Here is a 15,454-nt window from a genome sequence, read left to right as displayed (position 1 = left end):
CGAGTGCAGATTGAAGTATAATTTTTTCTTTGTTTTTCTAGCTTTTTGTGACATGGTTAATATGGAATTATATTTCTCATGATGTCATATGTATAAAGGGTATCATTATTTGTGTTTTCAATAGATCGATGAAAGACTGGAGGGAAAGAGAGAATTAGGAACTTAAAAAATGTAAAAATAAAATAAAAACATTTGACTAAGACCTGTCTTTTGTCAAGATCCATCCTACAACTGCTTCCCAAACTGCTCACCAGCTAATCTGATCAACTAAATTCTGCTCTGCTATTAATGGACCCTTCTTCCCCTTTCAGATAACACCCTTGATTTTAAGGAGTGTGCTGAAGATAATATCACAGTCCTAACTTTAGAGGTGAGAGTTTCAGATTCTCTATGACAAGGGGGTGGAGAAAAGGGTCAGGGAAAAGAGAGGCAATGTGATATACTGTAACAGCTCTATAAGTGTTGAATAAAAGAAAGGAAATGAGCATTTACTGTGTCTTCTCTGTGCTAGGCGCTATGCTAAAATTTTTATAAATAATATCTCATTTGATCCTCACAACAATTGTGGAAGGTAGGGACTCTTAATATCTATATGTTACAGTGGGGGAAAAACTGAGGTAGACAGAATTTAAATGATTTCTACAAGATCACACAGCTAACAAACACCTGAAGCTAAATTTGAACTTCAGATCCATTCTTTATCACTCAGCCCATTTACTTTTATTCTGATTATTAGAGCCAGAAGATTTGGGTTCTAGCCACCATCTTTGTATGTATGACATAGGTATATAGATTTGGTGCTAGAAAGGACTTTAGAAATCTAATCCAATTTCCTCATTTTACAGACAGATTACAGATAATCTAACAGAGATTCATAGAGAATATATGACTTTTCCAAAATCATACAGATAATATAATCCCCTCATTTTACAAATAAGGAAACTGAGCCCCACAGAAGCTTAAATGATTTTCATGATTCTAGTCAAAAGAGTCAGGAGATGATGCAGGTCTCTGACTCCAGACTTAGCACTCAAATCTCATTTCTGCAAATGCAAAATGATGGGAATTAGATGGAAGGATTTTAATTACTAGACTTCTATATCTTTTGGGGGGCATAAGATTAGCCCTCAAATAACACTGTATAGTTTTCATCTATTGGGTTGCAACAAATCTTACTGCCATTAAGAAGAAGCAGAAGAAGAAAGTCCAAATCTGTTTACCCTCTAAAAACATTTAATGAAAGTCTCTAGATTTCCCCAAGCCTTGGCAGCTAGTTTGGCACACAAATCCTCTCTCACATCACCTATTGTGATGGGTGCTTGTGGGAACCATAGTCGTCTTCTGTTGGGTTTAAATCTACCCAGTGAGGGTTGGTTTCCAGCCTGCCATTCATACCAGCACTGCTTGCAGGTGACAAGGAGCCGGTTCAGAGAAAGAAACCACTGAAGCTTTATTTTTTCTTTTTCTGTGAACTTTCCAAACCCTCTCAAAGCCTTTGGTTTCTTTCCTCCCTTCTGAGCCTATGATGTAATTCATCCTGCAGCGCCCGCCATTATCAGACCTTCAGTAAGACAGTTGGTTTTGAGCCAGAAGTCTCTGAGGTCCCTCTCATTTTACAGATAAGGAAAATAAGACCCAGTGACTTCCAAATATTAAGTGAATAAGATGGATCTTGAACCTGGGCTGGCTCTCTGATTTTAAATCCAACCTTTCCCCCCACTATTCCACTCTGGAGAATCATACACTTGGAAGGCATTCAAGAAGTCTCTCAATCTCAACTTCCATTTCATAGAGGAAACTGAGTCTTGGAGAATTAAGATCAACTTGCTGAACATCACACAGCAAATAAGTGTCGAAGCTGAGACAGGAACTGAGGGTCTCTAACTCCAAACCCAGAACTTTTCCCCATTCTAGACAATAGAGTAATATGAAGTATTACTACTGAAAGGGAGTCTGAGGCCATGTAGTCCCCTCATTTTATGGAGGAGAAAACTTATTAAATAACTTGCTCAATTTGGTGAGAGTTACAGAATTGAGCTTGAATCCAGACCTCTTGTCTCCAAAACCAATTTTCTTACCATTATATCAAAATAATCCTTGTTCATCACCTCAGCTATACATTTTATGAATAACATTCTTCTCCTTAATCAAAATTGGGGAAAGACTCAGAACTCTCATTGAGGACCTAAACCATGATCACACTTCTATTCATAGCTTGATTATCATTCATTGAAGAAGGAATGATTTTGGAAAGCCACTTTATTTGGATATTCAGTTCACAATTGCACAAACTATACAACTATCTTTAACCTCAGAGTCCTTTGAAGAAAGCCTTGAAGAGAATTTTCTTGAAGAAAATCACTCTAATTTTTATCCTGTGCAAACACATCTAAACATCTACTTTTTTTCCTCTGTCCATTTTGCCTCCACTCCACTGTTCTGAATTCAGAGTCTGGCTAGGCTCCAAAGGACATCTGTGCCGGTGGCTGCATGCACCCGGCAGTTTGTAAGAACTGGCCCCAAAATAACCTTCTGCTTGAAGACTTTACCTGTCTAAATGAAACTCAAGAAAGGCTGGGAGCCCATTTTGAAATGACTAACACGGAAACAATTCCAAGGGGTATAATTTGGGATGCATCAAAGGGGGTGGTTAGAGAATACATTTGCTTCACTGGAAGTTTAAAGGAAATCAAAGATCAAAACAGGTTTGTGCTCAGGAAGAAAATTAAGGAATGAAAAGCACATCATAACTGCAGCAAATCCCAAATGACTTTTTTTTCTGAAAATTAATACATGGTAAAGTAAATCTCCTTCTTAATGGAAACGAATGTAGAATATTCCTGACTTTGTAAAGCAGACGAGTATGAAAAGAGAAAATTAAAAAGTAGCTCCTTAGGTTTATATTTAAAAAAAGGTACAAGGGAGCAAGGATTCTTTCCCAAAATAAGTACCCATCTGGGTAAGTGATAACACTATCCCACAGACGCAGGGTTTTCTTTCAAACACAGATGCTAAGGGCTGAGAGAAATGAAAGGAATCTCTGTTGCCTCCCTCTGCCTGGGCTCATCACAAGTTTTGAAAAAGTCAAGCAGATTCAGTGTAGAAGTAGCCACAGAAAGCAGCATTTCAGGAATGACTGGAGAGAAGAGAATTATGGGAAATGTCAGATGAAGATAAGCTTTTGTTGCTGTTGCTGTCTTCACTTCTGTGAGATCTTTATTCAGATACAGGAGAGAATTACTTAAGGAAAAATTCCATAATAGACTCCTCAGACAAGGAGAGAAACCGTTTCTAATTGATGGGATATAAACCGGATAAATAAATATTCAGTATGCCATTTTTCAGTTTTTAATATTTGGTCATAAAAACATGAGGACCCCAGTGGTCCAGGGAATACTAGGTGGGTGGTCCTATGGGGCAATTGCTTCTAACCTATGATGAGGATCCCTTACAGTGCAGGAAATGTCATCATTTTTGCTGTAGTTAAGATGTTTCTGGTGCTACTCCAACCCTTTTACTACATGAACTGCCAAGATCTGTTATCACCTACCACATGAATCTAATCATTTATTTCAGATCTTTATTCTTCTTGGACTCTCCCATATTCAGCTCTCCTTCAGGAAGCTGTTACATTGTTTCTTTTGTTTTCACTATGTTTCTGTTTCCAATTTTTCTTTTCTTTCTTTGTTAAGTTACTTTTCAGTTGTGTCCAACTCTTTTGGGATTTTGCTGGCAAAGATACTGGAGTGGTTTGCCATTTCCTTCCCTGGCTCATTTGACAGATGAGGAAACTGAGGTAAATAAGACTAAGACACCTGTCCAGGGCCTCACAGCTAGTAAGTATCTGAGGCAGGAAGATGAGACTTCTTGACTCCAGGATTGGCACTCCATACATTGTGCCATCTGGCTTTAATATTGTTCCTTCTTTAGTGTTTATTGCCTCTATTAGGTTTTCTGAATGCAAGAGGTCTGTTGAACAGCAACAATCTGAAAGGTCTTTTAAAGATAGGAGATCCTCTGAAGACTTGAAAGTCTTTAACACCAGGGAATGGAAAGTGGTAAGAGCAACAACTTAATTTCTATCTTCATGAAATTCAGGTTAGTTTTCCCCCAATTTCCTGTTTCCCCTTCTGGAAGAAATAAAAATTTCCCTTAGAGAAGGATGTGAAAAGAGCTCTGGAAATATCTATTTGGCCTCTCTTTGTTGTTCTTGTCCTTCCTTTTTAAAGAGGACCATAACATCAGAAAGGTGATGACATGACTTGCAAGTGATTTGGATTTGAATGAGAGAGGGCTGGGCAAGGTCATCTGCCTCATTTTCCCTTCTAGAGCCATCTGGGTCCAGTTGCCAGATATAGATAGGACTGGAAATGGCCCTGGATGCAGTGGGAGACCTTGACCTTTTTAAGCTAAGTCTTCAACAGGTCTCAACTTGACTGAGGTTGCACTCATTCAGTAATTAAGAATAGGTAAGAAATGAGGCAGAGAATAGTCTCTTTTACCTAGTCAAAAAAAATATCCAATCTGGGAGGGGAAGACCCTCAGGGTTTCTGACCAAAATAGAAATGATTGTTATTTACATTCACTATGAGCCAGTCAGGGACTGAGACACAAAAAGACAGCCTTCACCTTCTTTTTCTTTTTCTTTTTTTTTTCCTTTCTTAGAGGAGGAAAGATGTTTGTTTTTGTAAAATGGTATTTATATTGCCTTACATTATATATACATATATAGTGCCTTATATTATATTGACTTATAACCTAATAAAATGTACATCAAAATTAGCTGATTAAGGTGTTCTTAAAAAGTAATTTCAGGTCAGGATTTTTTAATATCTAACTCTTATCCCTGCAATTGATTAGACATTTTTGTTATATATTTGTCAGATTACTTATGATTATAGCTAGGATATACAAAAATTAATGTTTCATCAGCTAATAAGCTTTTCTTCTTTTAAACTATCTAGGCCACAAAAGTCTTGAATTCTTTAGATTTTATTTCTGTACACTAAATATAGCTGTTGAACCAGGCACTTCAGTCAAAAAGGATTGTCTTTTATCAGACTTATACTTAGTGGTCCAGAGATACTTTCTTGAGAAGGGGAACTTTTAAATCTTGGCACATTACTTCTGCACTCCCTGTTATTGGAAGAAATATTTGTGATTCACTCTTATATTTGGAGCATATGAAGCCACTCGTGATCTCCACTACATCAATGACTGGCAATTTCACTTTGTGACAAAAATTGATTTCTTGTTGAACATCCTGTAGTGATACTTCCTGAGGAGTGGTGATTATGACTGTTTCATCTATGTGTGTTGCACTGAGATATTAGACTATGGATAGATGTTTTTCTGAAGTACCAGGAGGGATATCTACAATGAGGTAGTCAATCTCTCCCCAATCCATATCATGAAGAAATTGCTTGATCCTTGCCGCTCAATTGGAGAATGTCTGAATAAGTTTTGGTATATGAATGGTATGGAATATCATTGTTCTGTAAGAAATAATCAGCAGGATGATTTCAGAGAAGCTTGGAGAGACTTACATGAACTACTGCTGAGTGAAATGAGTAGAACCAGGAGATCATTGTACACAGCCACAACAAGATTATACGATGATAAATTCTGATGAACATTACTCTTTCCAACAATGAGATGATTGAGGTCAGTTCCAATGATCTTGTGATGAAAAGAGCCATCTATACCCAGAGAGAGGACTGTGGGAATTGAGTGTGGATCACAATATAATATTCTCATTCTTTTTGTTCTTGTTCACTTTCATTTTGTTTTCTTACTCATTTTCTTTCCTTTTTGATCTGATTTTTCTTATGCAGAGAAGAGAATTGTATAAATATGTTTACATACATTAGATTTAACATATATTTTAACATGTAAAACATATATTGGATTGCTTGCCATCTAGGAGAGGGGGTGGAGGGAAGGAGGGGAAAATTTGGAACACAAGACTAGTCAAGGGTCAATGTTGAAAAATTATCCATGCATATATTTTGAAGAAAAAAAAAAGGAAACTACTCAATCCTACCATTTTTTTTTTTTTTTTGGTCCTCATCAAATGACAAAATTGTTAATTAAGACTGTCAAGCAAAAAGCTTACTGACATCACACCAAGATTTTCTTCAACATATCCTGGAGACCACTCAGAACCACTCTGATAAAACTGTTCTTTCTCTAATCCCATTATTTTGGGAATTGATGGCCCACAAATATCAATATCCAGCAAAGTAATCTGTTTACTTTCATCTCTACTAGTCCATGAACAAAATGAACACTGAAAGTATTTTTGCCAACACCACCTTTCCAAGATAGGATTAACATATTGTGTTTCTCATCTTTTCTTTGATTTCCTCTATTACTAGGTGGGGAGCAGTGTCAATCCTGAAGGCCCACAGGTACTGGTTCTGGAGGCCTTGACAGTAGGCCCCTTTGTCCCACTGGACACTGCTAGTTCTGGGGCAGTGTTGTGGAACCTCTTCCATTCCAACACCTCCCCAGCTCCCATCTTTCTACACAGGTCTCTTTCATCACACACACACATACACATACAGATACACCTAATGTAATAGGTGTGTGAGTAGAAGCATGCAGGAACAATTTTTTTTTTTTAAAGGCTTCATTAGGAGTTGGCCATTCAATTCAACTTTGAATGGATCTAGAAATTCTAATAAGTGGAGAAGAGGAGGAAGTTCAGTTTAGGCATGAGGAACAGACAATGCAAAGGCATGGATATGGGAAACCAAGAACTCTCCAGCACATGTAGGAGCTGAAAGATCCATCTGCTTAGGGTTGGTTTTTTTTTTTTTTTTTTTTTGGCTGAAAAAGATAAAAATGACAAAAGAGGGAGCCAGAGACAAGAGGTCCAATGCTGGCTCACCTAGGCAAACACCTATTTGCAAACCATAAGTAATATTGTTGCTAGGGGGGAAGTGTGAAGAAGGCATTTCTCTACTCCTTTCCCTTGTCATTTGCTGTAAATCCAAGAGAGAACTGGTCCTAGACTTATCCCATGAGAGAGAGTCTGTATTATAGAGAAGTCTCTCGATAACTTTTCTAGACTACTGGAGATAAGTCCTTCATGACCTTCAGTAATCAATCCTGAATCATAAAGATGCATGAGGACCAATCAGGAGCTGCTACATTATCTGAGCTATGCCCTGTCCCTCTGCAAGACACCAATGGGCCTGCCCACCCCAATGGATCTAGAATGTCTCCTCTATATGATTAGATCTGTCAAAGAGGCAGCATATGAAACATCTGAAAAGATCCACACAGATAATTAGTGCAACAGTGAGGGGAGATCCATGAAATGGGGTACAAGCTGTACCCTGAAAAATGAGTAGATTTTGAACAGGCAGAAAAGAAGGGGAAGTTATTTCAAAGAAGGGGGGGAAGTAGGAGGAAAAGAAGGCTTAGAATTGAGAACATGCTGAGTTAAACAGTCTGCTTAAAGTGTAGGGTTTAGGAATCAGGGTCATTGATGTTTTCCTAGCCAAGTGAAAAAAGAGTATAAAGGATTTTAATGTTGTATTGTGGTGTCCTATGTCTATCTGTGAACTTAATTTTTCTTTAATTGAAACTATTGCTTCTAAGAACCAAAAGTGCTCTCTCTGTCTCTGTCTCTGTCTCTGTCTGTCTCTGTCTGTCTGTCTGTCTGTCTGTCTCTTCCTCCCTCTCTCCATCTGCCTATCTCTGTCTCTGTCTCTGTCTCTCTCTGTGTCTCAGTCTCTGTCTCTCTGTCTCTCTCTCTCTTGGAAAGTAACCAGATTGCTGTTAGTTTCTTTTCAGCAATGGGCAGATTCCCAGAACTAAAGGAGAAATCCTAAAAGAATCAATACTATTGATGGATATAAAAATTCCATTTTTAAGCCAGTTGTCATTCTATTCATACTCTTGTCTATTTTCTCTGAACTTCATACTCATGCTAGCATGACTGAGATAGTTCTTCTCTGGATCTGAAGTCACTTGGATAGTTCTGAAGAGAATAATGAAGGGATGGGGAATAATACCTGGCTAGCACAACGGGAAATAACTAGTGAGTGTTCTTTAGATTCGACACTTCAGAAATCTGATTTGATCAGTGCAGATATTCCCTCTACTGTCCTATATAGTAAATCCTTTGAAATTTATGAATGGTCTTTGGGAATGACTGAGGTTAGGTTTCACATTACCTTCTGTCAGGAGAGCAGGGCACTGGGGGAAATGGGACTTAGGACAGTAGTTACCTTTGCATCCACTTCAGATTTAGCACAATACTTTGCACACATCAGGTTATTGGATGAAAAAGAAGACATACTTATATAGGCTGGTAGGTGACTGCACAGAAGAGCAAACTGGATTTAATATCAGGAGGACCCAAATTCAAATCCTGATTCAGGTAGTTATAAGTTGGGAGGCCCTGGGCAAGCTAACCTTTCTGAGTCTCAGTTTTCTCATCAGTAAAATAGAGTAATAATGGCATCTTCCTCACCAATATGTATGAGATAACTTATATAAATTGTTTTTATAAACCTTAAAATGCTATCTAGCTATTATTATTTTCTTAATTTCTATGTTTGGGCAAGGCAGCTTCTTTTGTGTGTGTGTGTGTGGGTAATACAAAGTATTACCTTGGGTTATACATAAGGTATTACAGAGTAATATATCTGCTCATTTGCTCAATGACTATGAGTTGATTGGTATAGATAACTTACTGTATTGCCATATCTCAGTTGTCTAGAAACTTTCTGCAGACAAGTGTCTCCCTGGTAATGCTGACAAGTTTTAAATTTGGTCTAAAAATAAGAATTTTCTGGGTAGGTTTTATAATACAGATCAATAATTGCTTTTTAATTTATATTCCTACAAATTGGAAAACTGAGAGCTTAAGAGTCCCTGCCCTGATTCATATAAATAGTCTGTATTAAAAAGCAAAATTTGAACATATGGTTTTTTTTTTTTTTTGCATCTAACTCTTTTCTTTCATCCATAATGTTTCCCTGTCCCTCAATATCTACATAAACTGTACTCATTTCAGGACCCATTTATGAAGAGCATTGCGCAGGGAGAGGCAGTGTATTCTCAGTCAACTGTGGATCATAGTGGGGAAGCTAGAAAGGTAGGGGTTAGGGCAACTAGGAGATACAGAGATAGAGTACTAGTTCTAGAATCAGGGGGATCTGAATTCAAATCTAGCTTCAGATATTTGCTAGCTATGTGACCCTGGACAAGTCACTTAATCTTATTGCCTCGAAAAAAAAAAAAATTGGTAGTGATTAGATTGTGAATGGCTCTGAAAGCCACACTAAGATGTCTGTCTTTTAGCTTTTTGTGTGTTTGTCATGGACTTCTTTGAGAATCTTGTGAAGAATGTGGAACTCTTCTCAGAAGAGTTTAAATATTAAAACAAAATAAAAACAAGTTATTGGATTCTATTTAAAAATTGAATAATTCAAAGAGATAAGGTGATATCATATTTATTATTGATTAGAATAGAGAAAATGGTTCAAAAGAACTAAACTGAGTTCTTTCTATAAAAAAGTATATATATATAAATCTTTAATATTCTCACTTCCAAACTGAGACAAATGCAATTATCATTGATTTTTTTAGATTCTCATCCCAATTTACTATATTATAGTGACTCATTTGAAGTTACACAGCAATCAGTGGCAAAGTTAATAAAGCTTTCCTAACATTACTTTAGCAATTACTTGATGCTTCAAGCAAAAAACTGTTTTAATCAAAGTCTCTGTTGTAGATGGGAAGAGTGACAAAGAAATGGAAAGGAAGTAATTTGCAAGCAATTGAAGGGTAGGACTCACAGAATATTTCTTTTTTTTTATGGGTAGCAAGTTTGAGTTATATGGGCTTTTGGTTGTAGAGATCAAGAGATAGCAAAAATTGCTTTCATATCCCTATGGTTAAGGTACCTTAGAAGGCTAATAACCCCAAACACCAAACTTGGGTGAGGCAGGAAGAAGAGGGAGAGAGACCCAGATAAGGAGGGAGCCTGGGGTAGTAGAAGAGTGACTTATTCTTTCCTGTCCCTGCCTTAGCCAGTGGCAAATAACTTCAATTAAAGTAGAGATCTCCAGACTTAATTATTCAGGCCCAATTAATAAAGTCAGAAGTAATCTAAAAACATGGATGCTCTCCAGCAAACCTGTATTTTACCTGGGATTTCCTACCCTTTACTCTGCCTAGGAAAGGCCCATAAAATAAATACTGTTAGTAATTTGAGCAATGGACTGGAAAAACTAAATGTCTAAGTCGGGCTGCCACTGGCAGTCTGGGAAAAATAGTGAGGATTGTGTTAGAAATTTCAAGTAAATGCAATGGGACTTTATGGTTGGGAATGGAGGGCAGATAGAGAGGGAAAAGAAAGCAAACACATAAACAGAGACAGACGTAGAGAGAGAAAGAGAGAGAGAGAGAGAGAGAGAGAGAGAGAGAGAGAGCACGCTAGAAAGAAGGAATGAAAGAGAGAGTCAGAGACAAAAAGGGAGAGAGAGGGAGATAGAGACAGACAGAGATTGAGATAGAGAGAGATTGGAATAGAGATAGAGACAGATATAGAGAGAGACAGAGATAGTGAGAAATAGGGAGAGAGACAGAAACAGAGAGATAGATAGAGAAATAGAGATGGAGAGGAGAAAGACAGAGAAAGAGGCAGAGAGATAGAGACAGAGATGGAGGTGGAGAGAGACAGAGAGTCAGAGAGACAGAGACATAGAGATGGAGACAGAGAAGGATAAAGAGACAGAGATGGAGAGAGGAAGGAAGCGACAGATAGAGACAGAAACATAGATTGAAATGGAGAGAGAGACAGAGAAAGAGAGAGGTAGAGACAAAAAGAGATTGAGACAGACAAACAGAGACAGAGATAGATAGATAGAGAGAGAGAGACAAAGATAGAGACCAAAACAGAAAGAGATAGAGACAGAGATAGAGACGTAGAGGAGAAAGACAGGAAAGACAGAGAAAGAGAAATAGAGATCGAGAGACAGAGAGAGAGGTACATTCTAAAAAGAAAGTGTTCTTTGGTAAAGTTTTATGGAAAAAGCCTTTAGTGCCTTTATTATAGAAAAGCAGACTTAGAAAAGTGAAGAAAAGGAAGCAGGCTTTAGGCAAGGAGAATGAAACAAGGAAGAGATAGAAACTGTTTATTGCACCAAAAAGAAAAATCTATGGAGTTCATTTATCTATTGGGCTTTCAGCATCCCCGTGGCCTCTGGCGGCATGTGGAATAGAAGCCCGCAGAAGCTCTCTCCTAGAGAAGGTCCCTGTAGAGGCAGGGCAGACCAAATAAAGCAGGGTGTTTCCTCCCTCAGTGTGACTGTCTCAGGAGACAAAGCTGGGTCTTTGCTGCTGTGATCCGATTACTTCCTAAGCTCATGTTCAGTCAGGTTCTGGCTTTCCCTATTATCCAGTCCCCATCCCCAAGCCCATGTGTGGGCTGAGTAGAAGAAAATGGTGACGGTTGCGGATTCTGAGAGCATCTCAACCTTTCTGGGAAGAGGCAGTGTAGGGTAGCAGAGAACAGATTAGGAGTCAGAAGTTGGTTGTGTGGATGGCAATGTACCAAATGGACATTGCGCTACTGCATGGTTTCTTGAAATTGCTCTTTGCTGTTAAGATCTTGCTGTTTTTCCTTCATTCTGGAAGAGGACCATGATCTCAGGGAGGGGATGCCATGACAGTAAGTGAATTGGATGTAAGTGAAGGGGGACTGGCAAGATCACCTGCCTCACCTTCCCCTCCGGAGCCATCTGTGTCCAGTGGCCAGAGAGAGATCAGAACATCTGACACAAGGCTTGTATAAAAGAGATCCACTAATGGCCGTGAGGATTAGAGCATTGCTAGATCAGTGCTGCCCACTTTAACCCCCCCCTCCCAAATTGTGAACAGGCCTGATGTTTCTCCAAAGTATATTTATGATCCTAAATCCAAGCAATTCAGGGTGGGTTAGCAGACAGAATTGGGTTTGCAGTCAGAGGACCTTATTCTGCTATCTGTGACCTATTCTGCTGTGAAGAGCAAGTTTCTCAGTCTCTGTCTCCCTCAGTCTCTCTCAACTATAAAATTAAGGACAAAAGATAATCTTTAAGGTTCCTTCCTTGCCTAATTTTTTTTGGTAATGATCCCTGGATACCTGTTGTTTTAGACCATTCACACTTTAGCTACCATTTATTGGTATGGATAATGGAGATGACATGGCTGACATTTATCTGTAATGTCTGTGATGTGATTATAAAGGAGGGTTATGGATTTCCATAAGCTGTATTGTGAAAATCCAGACCCAGTATCTGGTGGCTGAATCATGAACAGAATGTATGGGAAGGCAAGGGAGCTATGGCCACTAATTTTTCAGTCCATTTTAACTCATGTCACACTTTGTACTGTGAAGAATTAGTGATGGCTCATACTTTTTTCATATTATTTACATCTCAGAAGTAGAAACATTAAAGTACAAAGCAAAAGGGAGACATATATCGCTTCTGAGACAGAAGACAAGCTTGGTCAAAATATGAGGCTAGCATCTAGGGGAGAGAGTAGAGGGAAAGGAGGGAAAAATTTGGAACACAAGGTCTTGCAAGAATCATATTGAAAAATTATCCGTGCATATGTTTTGAAAATAAAAAGCTAACAAAAGAAAAAAATAAAGGAAACAAAAAATTATGAGGCTAAACTTAAGCAATGTGGTTTTAAGGAGAATCATCAGCATGAATCTGCTAATTACTTATTAATTACAAATAAGTGGAGAAGTAAGAGGAGTTCCCAGATATCGCAATGCCCAATCTGGGTTACTTTCTACCACAACATGGTGCCTCCTAATTCTCAACATCTTATAGATCAAGGGTCTGACACAACCAGGCATGAAGACCCACAGATAAAATGGTATTCATTCCCTGGAAGATTGCTAAGTACGTACCCAGATTAAAAGGCATACCAGTGCTGTAAAAACTAATAGTCCTATCTAGTAGGAAAACATATTTTAGTTAATCTTATATTAGTTCATTTTTTGAGTGCAGAATTGTTTCCCTGCTCAAAGAATACATCCCAATAGAATTAAGTCATCTTGATCCAATTCCAAAAGGTTCCCTACTATTTGTGGTTGTCTTTCTCTAATTGGAATTATTGGAAAGTGACATTTATATTCTTCTCTGTTGACATCTATTTTTTATTTAAATTAAATTTTCTTTTTTATTTTTATGAACTTGACAAACATCAATAAACATGAATATTCCCTTGTACAAAGAACAGGAAAAGAAAATTGTATATAAAACCATGATCTTTTTTATATGGCTTGTGTTTTAAAATAAGCATAATTTAATTTAACATAGTGGTTCTAATATTGTCCTACTTGTGTCCCCTTCTGAACTTTCTTTTTCTTCTTCTATATATTTAAAATATTTAATTGGCTTTTTTGTTCCTTTTCTGTTTCCCCCTTCCTTACCTTTCCCTACCCTTCCCTACCCTTCTTTTATTTTCATATCCCCATCCTTTCTCCCAGTAAAAGTTCTCCCTTATAACAGATAAGTATAATTGAACAAAACAAATTAAAAACTGCTCATATGTGTCTCACTTTGCAAACAAGAGTGAAGCATATTTTATCATCAGCCTTCTGGATTCCTGACTGGCCACTAGATTTCTTGACATTTAGCTCAATAATGAGACACTTGAGAAAGCAGCGAACCCATCCTGGAGACTTTTGCTTTGCAAACCACACACACACACACACACCTGATAATTTTCTGTGACACTTGATTAAAGAGTTTTACAGGCTAAGATGGTTTTGAGATTGAGGATGGCCAAGAGTCTGACATGAAACCTATGTTGTTTTTATTTCCTGTGAAGAAAAAACAGTATCTTGAAATGGCCACTTCTTAATTTCAGTTCCCTGGAAGATCACACAACTACTAGTGCCTAATTATAGTTGGGTAACTACTGGTTAATGATAGAGGCTATTGATTTCATGCTTGCTTTGAACTTAAATGTCTTTTTAGTAAGCCTAAGCCCTAGAGATGGGGAATATAAAAAAGATTTTCATTGTGAGATACAGTAATTCTGGACCAGATTAGCATTCAGAGTCTGGCATTGAACTTTTTTTCTGCCCCGCCACACATCTGTCTTTGTCTCTCTGTTTCTCTCTATGTGTCTGTCTCTCTCTTTCTTTTTCTCTGTCTCTATCTTTATCCTTCCCTCCTTCCCTCTCTTCCTCCCTCCTTCCCTTTTTCTCTCTCTTCTTCCCTCTCTCCCTTCCTCCTTCCTCCTCTCTCTCTCCTTCTCTCTCTCTCTCTCTCTCTCTCTCTCTCTCTTTCGCTCTCTCTCTCTCTCTCCTCTCTCCCTCTCTGTCTCTGTCTCTATCTCTATCCTTCCCTCTTTCCTTTTCTCCCTTCCTCCCTCCCTTTCTTCCTTTCTCCTTTTCCCCCCTTCCCCCTCTTCCTCTCCTTTCTCTCCTCCCCTCTCTCCCTCTCTCTCTGTCTCTGTCTCTGTCTCTATTTCTATCTTTCCCTCCCTCCCTCCCTCCCTCCTCCCCCCTCTCTCTGTCTCTCTGTCATTCTTTTTGTCACACACACACACACACACACACACACACACACACACCATTTCCCTTGGTAAACAGAGATCTGGACTAAAGCAGACACAATCCCATCTCTTTCTCAAATGTTCAGAGCCCAATCTCAAAGCAAAACTCTGGCCTCCCCTCCTTCTACCCTCCCTCCCTTTTCTTTGGACTAGACAATAGCTAGTTGTACAATTTGGTCCCTGGTTTGGGGTGTTGTTTCTTGCCCCGACAAGTCATTATCAAATGTCTTAAGGAGCAAACTCCAATGGGTTCCGCCATGAACTTTCTTGGCAGAGCCACAAATGTTATGGACAATCACGAGATTATACAATCTCTTGGAAAGCCAGAGTTTTGGTTTTTGTGGTTAATAGCTTCTTCTATTTCTTTTTCTAAAATGGTACTGTTTAGTCTATTTACTTCTTCCTCTGTTAATCTGGGCAAGCTATATTTTTGAAGGTATTCTTCCATTTCATTTAAGTTGTCGAATTTATTGGCATAAAGTTGGACAAAGTAAATCCTAATTATTGCTCTAATTTCCTCTTCATTACTGATGACTTCTCCCTTTTCATTTTTAAGTCTAACAATTTGATTTTCCTCTTTCCTTTTTTAAATCAGATTTATTGAGTTTGTCTATTTTGTTGTTTTTTTCATAGAACCAACTTATAGTTTTATTAATTAATTTAATAGTTTTTTTTTTACTTTCAATTTTACTGATCTCTCCTTTTATTTTTAGAATTTCAAGGTTAGTGTTTGACGGAGGGTTTTTAATTTGTTCTTTTTCTAGCATTTTTAGTTGCAAGCCCAATTCATTGACCTTCTCTAGAGTTTTGGCTTTTGTGGCCTCTTCTCTCTTGGCCCTCACCCCAGTCCTTTATTTCTCCATTAGAT

The 15,454-nt window shown here is 38.1% G+C and overlaps 1 pseudogene; it reads right to left on the bottom strand.

Annotated features, from left to right (window-relative positions):
- Positions 1 to 4,928: 4,928 nt before the first annotated feature.
- LOC127541398 (cytosolic Fe-S cluster assembly factor NUBP1-like) lies at positions 4,929 to 6,497 on the bottom strand (annotated as a pseudogene).
- Positions 6,498 to 15,454: the final 8,957 nt, after the last annotated feature.

This window comes from Antechinus flavipes, chromosome 6, assembly GCF_016432865.1.
Source record: "Antechinus flavipes isolate AdamAnt ecotype Samford, QLD, Australia chromosome 6, AdamAnt_v2, whole genome shotgun sequence".
Lineage (NCBI taxonomy): Eukaryota > Metazoa > Chordata > Mammalia > Dasyuromorphia > Dasyuridae > Antechinus > Antechinus flavipes.
Note: the sequence above shows the minus strand (reverse complement) of the source record. Positions and strands in the feature narration are given on the sequence as shown.